Source organism: Drosophila erecta, unplaced genomic scaffold, assembly GCF_003286155.1.
Source record: "Drosophila erecta strain 14021-0224.00,06,07 unplaced genomic scaffold, DereRS2 tig00000389-arrow-arrow-pilon, whole genome shotgun sequence".
Classification (NCBI taxonomy): Eukaryota; Metazoa; Arthropoda; class Insecta; order Diptera; family Drosophilidae; genus Drosophila; species Drosophila erecta.
In genome coordinates this window covers 205,447-213,686 of record NW_020825237.1, presented here as the reverse complement: position 1 = coordinate 213,686, position 8,240 = coordinate 205,447, and the positions used below count along the sequence as shown (strand labels likewise).

Genomic DNA, 8,240 nt, shown 5'->3' with positions numbered 1-8,240 from the left:
TAGGAATATTATTGACCAATTAGCAACTGCATTTTATATTTTATTACAGCAGATTCATTAAACGTATTTCAGATAACTAAAAACTTGAAATGTAGAAATGTTTAACATCTATCTATAGGATATCAATAATATTTATCAGAAGGTGGTGCCAACACACAAAATCGCGTACCATAATTAAAACATCAGCAACAGCATTTAATTTAGTTTTAATAGATGCCGTTGGTCCGCTTCCAAGATCAGAAGATAAAAATAATGAAATTTTCTTATATGGTTTTTTTTTTGGTACAAGCGTATTTTAAACTGATTTATCACTGTGGACGGCAGCCCACGTGGTAACGAGCGCAAAATGAAAGCTTGATAAGGCTACTCTATGTGTGTGCAAATCTTATATAGTTGTCCGATCGTAACGAGATATACACCAATAGAAAGATCACCTAAAAGAAATAATAAATGTTATCCGTAAAAAACACGACGATTTCCAGAATTTTAAGTAATTTTTCAAAATAAAAATGGTTTGTTTGTCTTGTAACAAATTGCTTTTGTTGGTCTGCTCGCTACGAAGTACATGCGGCTCATAAGATTTTTTTCGTCTCACCAAATTTACATATAACGTGATCGCCCGGTTATCTGTAACAACACTTTCCTCCTTGTACACTTGGAATGATTGATCCGATGCAGGATCCGCCTCGGTTTGATGATGGCTGCCTCTGCAGGTGCTGTCGCTGCGTCTCGTGACTGGTGGCGAGGAGATCGGATGTTGAGATTAGGAAAGCGTCAGCATCTCAGACTAGGGTGAACTTGTGCTGGGCTATAACCCGATAACTTTGTGTTGCTTTTAATTTTTATTTTCCATTCCCGCCCGCCGTCTTTCTTTAAGGAAACACCCTGAGCTGCGACTTAGCCATCAGCACACGAAATCTAGAGGAACCCTGGTGCATCTTGAAGTGCCGCCACCCTCCACTGCGTCTGGCATCAATGCCCTTTCACCTGCTCCTTCACCTGCGGCCGCCATTTGACGCCATCAGCCGTAAAGAAGCGTTTGTAGAAATGTCTTGGTATTTTTCCAGGGACTTAAAGTGAATTATGGCAGTGTTTTATTTGGAACAGCTGGATATGATGTGGGAAGCGTTATCGAAAACGTCACAGTTGTCACAAATGTTATTGTTTACAACGTGAATCTTGTGTAAAGTATAATTGTCAATTGCGTTAAGGGTGAGTAATCTGTGTATTATTTTAATATTTCAGTCTAAGTTTGCAATGTGGATTTTTAAACCAATGTTTCTTTGTTGTTCCTGGGAAGAGTTGTCTAGTAGCTCCATTGTTTGTACTTCTTTATACTCCTTTTCCCATCCAGCTTGTATAATTCTTTGTACAGTGGCACCCTTTATGCTCCAACTCACTACGGTGAAAGTTCCTTGTGGCGAATCACTTTAAGGAAAATCATCGAGATCATTTTCCGAAATACCACACATTCTACTGATGTATTTCTACTGTTTTTATATACATTTTTATACATATACCTTGGACAAAAATAGTTTTTTGGCTGATAGCCCGTGGGAAAAAACTTTCATTAGTTCTTGCTTAAACACGGATTAAGGTATTCAGGGGGTAGTTCCGCCCATATGTGTTTGCCATTATCAATGCCACACCCACTCCAACGCCAACAAATCACACAAAAATGTTTAATTTTTTTCATTTTATTATTTTTTGCCCAATTTCTACCGATATTCCCGAAAATTTTGAAATTTCTCGTTAGCACTTCCTCTAGCTAGGTAACGGGTACCTGATAGTTGGGGAACTGGACTATAGCATTCTATCTTGTTTTTATATATTTTCATAATTTCTAAAAATTTTCATAAAATTTTTTTTTTTTCAAAAAACAGCCTAAAACTGTCACGCCCTGACTTTTACCAAGTTCTTAAGTTTTTTCATTTATTTTTTTCCCCAATATCTACCTATATTCCAGAAAATTATAAAATTCCTCATTCGCACTTCTACTAGCTGAGTAACTGATATCTGATAGTCAGGAAACTCGACTCTCTTGTTATACCCGTTACTCGTAGAGTAAAAGGGTATACTAGAATCGTTGAAAAGTATGTAATAGGCAGAATGAAGCGTTTCCGACCATATAAAGTATATATCCTTGATCAGGATCTATAACCGAGTCGAACTGGCCATACCTGTCCGTTCGTCTGTCCGTATGAACGCCTCGATCTCAAGAACTACAAAAGAGAATATTGAGATTAAGCATGCAGCGTCCAAAGACATAGACGCAGCGCAAGTTTGTTTCCAAATGTTGCCACGCCCACTCTAACACCCACAAACCGCACAAAACTACCACGGCCACACTTTTGAAAAATGTTATGATATTTTTCTACTTTTTTATTAGTCTTGTAAATTTCTATAGATTTGCCGAAAAACTCTGCCACGCCAACTATACCGCCCACAAACCGCCCAAAACTGTCACGCTCACACTTTAAAAAAAAAAAATTGTTTTTTTTTTCAATTTTATTCTCAATTTTTACCGATAGATAAGAAAATTATAAATTTACTCGTTCGTATTTGATCAGCTGACTATGGCATATTCTCTTGTTTTTTTTTGCGATCGGGACCTTTTTTTATCCAACTTTCTGGAATTTGTCCAGCGAGCCATATTCTATTCAGCAGGTTAAACATATGTCTTATTTTCGTTGGAGAGAGAATCTGTATTATTCGATGCGAGATATTGTCTATGCGATTTGCTGAGTCAGACTTTCTAGATGATAGATCAGTAAGGATAAAAAGTCCAGTCTCCAAAGTGAAGTCTCTTCCGCTGAGTCTTCACACCTTTTAGTACGATTGGACTGTGATTTTCCGATTCTGGACACCATTACTTTTTGGGTTATTGATTGATGGAGTCTAAAAAAGTCTGAACAATTTGCGTATTGTCACTAGTTGGCCAACTCAATTTACTTCAAATTGAAGTCACCTAAACCTGTTGGGTTAGGTTGCGGCGTTGTTAAATAGATCCTAAACCAGTGTTTCAAATTTTCTTTTTTAGTTGCTTGTATTAATAAGCAAAAAATGTAATATTTTTCTTAACATCTGACCTCCGATATTTTCTATAAAATTAACGATATTTGGGATTCTGAATTTTATGCTGCATTTTATATAAGCACTGCAGGCACTGTTTTCTTTTGTCCAGATTTTAGGAAGAAAAGCTTTGTCTACCCTATTATATGTATATTTAAGAGGTGTTTGTTATTTAACTTTGTATATTTAGCTGAACAATATTCAATGTAATTAGGTGCGTTAAGAGAATGTGTTTATGGCTTTTGAAATTTGAGAGCGTTTCATAAAAAGTCTACAACTTTTGAGTTTTAGTCTGCGTTGGGCTAAGTTGGTATCGGTCTGGGCTGGGATTTTCGTTGGTCTTTGACACCTTTGTTACTTTGTCATAAAAATCAGATTGTGAAAACCCTTAGATGATTTGATTGCTGTTTGTTTGTTGACATTGCCTCGATACAGAGGCCTAAATGTTGATAGTTGATCCCGGGGACTGCCCTTTGGAATAAACAGATTATCTGATATGTATGTACCTCCTGAATGGTTAAAAATTATCTTAATCCTAACAGTTAGAACCAGTTCCTTATTGCTATTAATAGCCGTTTACTCTACGAGTGTAAAAGGGTTTACTAGATTCGTTGAAAAGTATGTAACAGGCAGAAGGAAAAGTTTCCGACCATATAAAGTATATGTCGAAGTGTTGTTATTTTCTTGTGTATGATCTGCTATGTTGACACACAAGCTTTTCGAGTGAAGCGAATTCCAACCGGCGTGTGCAATCGTCAGATCTACGCATCGATTTACACACGCGCATATTCTGCGTCGTAGTCAAATTCTAAGAATGATATCACAATATCCCAAACTCATTGCGCAGCAGCGTCTTGCAAGCGCAGTGGTCAAACCATGTTCACAATGTATTTTAATTTTGAAATTTCACATTTGCACTTCTACTAGCTGAGTAACGGGTATCTGATAGTCGGGGAACTCGACTATAGCATTCTATCTTGTTTTATATTTTTTGACGGCGTTGCACCTGCAATACCTTACACTGGATAACTGAAATTGATTTATCGAACTTCTTTCAGTCATATCTGACTGTGTTACTGAAATACAATACTTCTCATACATACAAGAACTTACAGTTACCTTCATTCACAATTCGAGACTCTAATAAATAACTTCCAATGCCTGTCCAACTTTTAAAATGCTCGTTTTTTTCGAAAAGAGAAATAAGTCTGTCCAATTTATGGTGCATCCGTATCTCCTAAAAACTGCCCTTTCCTGGGAATTAATCGAAAACTGCCTTACGGTATGTATGAGATTCCAATGCTATCAAAGATAATGCTTCTTCGAAACTGAACGAGTCCGACGTATCCAGTGTCTTCGACCACACAACCTTCTTCTATGACTGCTGAATCAGAAAATTTTTTTTTTTTTAATAAATTTATAATGTGAATACACCATGAGTTTGTTAGTCTATTTTAAATTGGTGCTGACGCAAAATAGGGGATCGTATTGAGCGGCCGGAGCCAGAACTCATGCATGAATTATAACACTTAATGTGGATTTCTTTACAATTTTTGTCGGTTGTGTTATATAGCTGTTGTGTGGTCGGGCCCTTCCGATTGGCTGCAATATAATAAAGACATGAATAAAGATCGGCTAAGAATAAGAAATCAAATATTTTTAAACAAGAGAAAAAGATATAGTCCATTTCCTCGACTATCAGTAACGGGTTACTCAGCTAGTGAAATGGCATACGATAGAAAATGGTTTGGGCAGAGAGAACGCAATAGTCGAGTTCCCAGTTATAATATACCCGTTACCCAGCAAGTGAAAGAGCGAATGAGAAATTGTAATATTTTTCTGGCATATCGAAAGAAATTGGAAAAAAATAATAAAATGAGAAAAAAACAAAAAAAATTCAAAAGTATGGGCGTGATAGTTTTGGGCGGCTTGTGAACTTTATTCCGATAGAAATGGACAAGACATATTATCAAATCAAAACATTTTTCAAAAGTGTGGGCTGGTCATTTGTGGGCGTTAGAGTGTTCGTGTCTAAAAGTTTTTTGACAAATCGATAGAAATTTAAAACACTAATACTCAGCTTGTGTAATTGAATAAGGGAAACTTCCTTCTCGTCTACGAGGTATGGGTATACAAATCAGGCTGCGCTAAAAAATTATCATGCACTAAATATAATAAATTGTAATTTACATACTGCTTACAGCTGACCAATATGTAACACTTAAAAAAGACAATTAAATGGTAACTCTTCGATATTTACCACGCATTTTTGAATGTTTACTATAATCGTACAAAGCATGTTACAGGCAGAAGGAAGCGTTTCCGACCATATAAAGTGTATACACGTATATTCTTGATCAGGATAAATAGCCAAGTCGAACTGGCCACGTCCGTCTGCCTGTCCGTCTGTGATCGCCTCGATCTCACGAACTATAAAAGCTAGAAAGTTGAGATTAAGCATGCAGATTCCAGAGACATAAACGCAGGGCCGCAGACTTGGATATAGCTTTACCAAGAAGGGATATTTTTCGATATTGTCGTTCTTGGCAATGTTGTCCGTCGTTAGGTCTTCTTCTCATCTTTCCTGCGTGCTGTGTATGTGTATGCAAAAAATTTGTGGATAACCCGATTCCGTGACGGTTGCCATGTTGTGCTAAGTATTCGGAGATGCAATATTATTTTATCACTCAATCATCGAGGACCAGTTGACGAACCTTCATTGACAAGTGATAGTCAAACGGCTTGTCATAGCTAGCTTCGGTAGGTTCCAAGGAATTGGCTGTGCTAAGCGCAGACAACCACGTAAATGTTGAAATTGTTTCACATTACTTCCCCCCTGTTTCCTATGAAGTTGGCTATAAAATCCAGACAGTAGTCGTAACAACCGGTGAAGCTGGAGCAACGAGATCTACGTGAATGAGATTGCTATTGAAATGGCACCCTTCATCTGTTTCTTTCAGTATGTGGATACAACCTGCGTGTCAGCACTCAAATCCACGGTACCGATGAGCAGTGTTAAGTCTACTTCGTCATAGCTGCGTATATCAGCAGAGCTAAAACGATCACTTATCATTATCAATTTCCGTTAAAGACTTCGTAGAATTCAACGTCCATTGCTTACAGTTTTCAATACGAAATCTTTCTTTAGGAGCTACTTTTATTATGTATTAGACATAACTCGTTATCATTTGATAATTATTGTTGACTATGAATAAATAATTGATGTATATTCTGATTCAGTTTTGTTCATTATACCCGTTACTCGTAGAGTAAAATAGTATACTAGATTCGTTGAAAAGTATGTAGCAGGCAGAAGGAGCGTTTCTGACCATATAAAGTATATATATTCTTGACCAGGATCAATAGCCAAGTCGATCTGGCCATGTCCGTCCGTCCGTATGAACGCCTCGATCTCAGGAACTACAAAAGCTAGAATTCTGAGATTAAGCACGCACCGAAAGTTTGTTACCAAAAGTTTCCACGTCCACTCCAACGCCCACAAACCGCACAAAACTGTCATGCCCACACTTTTGGAAAGTGTGATATTTTTTCACTTTTTTATATATCTTGTAAATTTTCTATAGATTTGCCAAAACTCTCACACCCACACTTTTAACAATTTTTATATTATTTTTTTCATTTTATTATTTTTTTTTTCCAATTTCTACCGATATTCCAGAAAATGTTGAGTAACTTTCTTATTTCTAATAGTCGTGGAACTCGACTATAGCATTCTATCTTTTCTCGTAATAGAGTTCAGGAGCAGGGAAATAGTGGTACTGTGCTGTATAACAGTATGGAAGCTCAATAATCATCTTAGGAGTTATTAGATCACATCCTGGGGATTTTTTCGGATTAAGTTGATTCTTTTTGATATTCCATTGTTGTGCTTGGTCGTCGTCTGTTACCGCCGTTAATATAAACGTACTTGTAGCAGGGTTCAGCTGAAAGAATCAAGAATTTTCAAAGAAATCACCAGGATGTGATCGTACAGCGTATATATAAATTATTATAAGTGGTGGCTGCCTGGGGGATCCCTCGCCGCAGTCAGTGATGTTTAGCCGGTTGGCCGTAGATAATCCGCAGCCCCTCGTATGGTAACGGGGGATGGTGTCTTCTCTTGAAGATTTATGTCGATTAGGTTGGGAAGATGACTGTCTTCCTTTAACTACTGGCCTACAGACTCAGATAGTTGGGGTGAGTTATAAAAAATAACGACGGAGGCCGGAGTAGGTTTTCAAGCTTGTGCTCTTTATTAATATTCAAAACGAACTGCTTAAGAGCTAACAAAGGAAAAGCTTCATAGCGGCCTCTGCCAATGTGCAGAGCTTCTACCGGCTATGTGAGAGCTTCCGGCCAAATGCTTGATAAGCAATTTGACCGGTGCTGGATTACGGACAATAAGTCCGGTTAACTTAGTTACCTACTCCCCCCTCAAGATTAAGGCCGCCCTCGGCCGACTCTATTTGGGTGAGGACTTCCTTCAGTTGGGCCGCGGATCTTTTGGCCTTTGTGGCTCGCTGGTAGGTTAGGCCGACACAGATAAGAGCGCAGAAAATTGCTCCTGCAATTAGCGCTATCTGGCTCAGTCGGTATCCGTCGTCGTCTTCCTCGAATTTCCTGATTTGCTCCAAATTTCGTTCACTCAAGCGGTGAAGATATGGGAGACTCAGGATTTCGTGTTTCATAGAGATGTTAAGGACAGGGTGCCCTTTTCTGGACCATGTCATGATTTACAAATACGGTCTCATTGACCATATCACTCTCAGTAAATGTTATCAGGTCCGTGCCTCTAATGTGGATGGTCGTTCCATTATCCACGCGCACAAGTGCTGGTCTATCGTTGATTATGATATGAAATGAAGATTGCTCTGCTGTGTATCGCAATGGGCCACTACTCCAGTGTGGAGTTCTTGGGCGCACGAGCTCACCGAAGATAACTGACAGAACGTTGCCCCGGGTGACATGGAGCAGTTCTAAACGGTGCGGATTTTCCCGGTACACTCCGCCACCACATTATCCTCTAACCTTAACACCGTATCGTGGTGTGCCACCGGGAGGATAGTGATTTTGTTGCAGGCCATTTTAATCTTGACGAACTTAATTATGAAATGCAATATGTTAGGAGATTGTAAAACTTTAACAGACGCAACGGACAAAATTTCCCT

The 8,240-nt window shown here is 38.4% G+C and overlaps 1 protein-coding gene across 1 annotated transcript in view; it reads left to right on the top strand.

Moving 5' to 3' along the window:
- The first annotated feature begins 1,141 nt into the window (after positions 1-1,141).
- The window catches only part of LOC26526448, a 69,570-nt gene continuing 62,471 nt past the window's right edge, over positions 1,142-8,240 (top strand). Inside the window, exon 1 of the mRNA XM_026983578.1 lies at positions 1,142-1,212. The gene's annotated coding sequence lies outside the window, so the exon portion shown is untranslated. The remainder of the gene's footprint in view (positions 1,213-8,240) is intronic.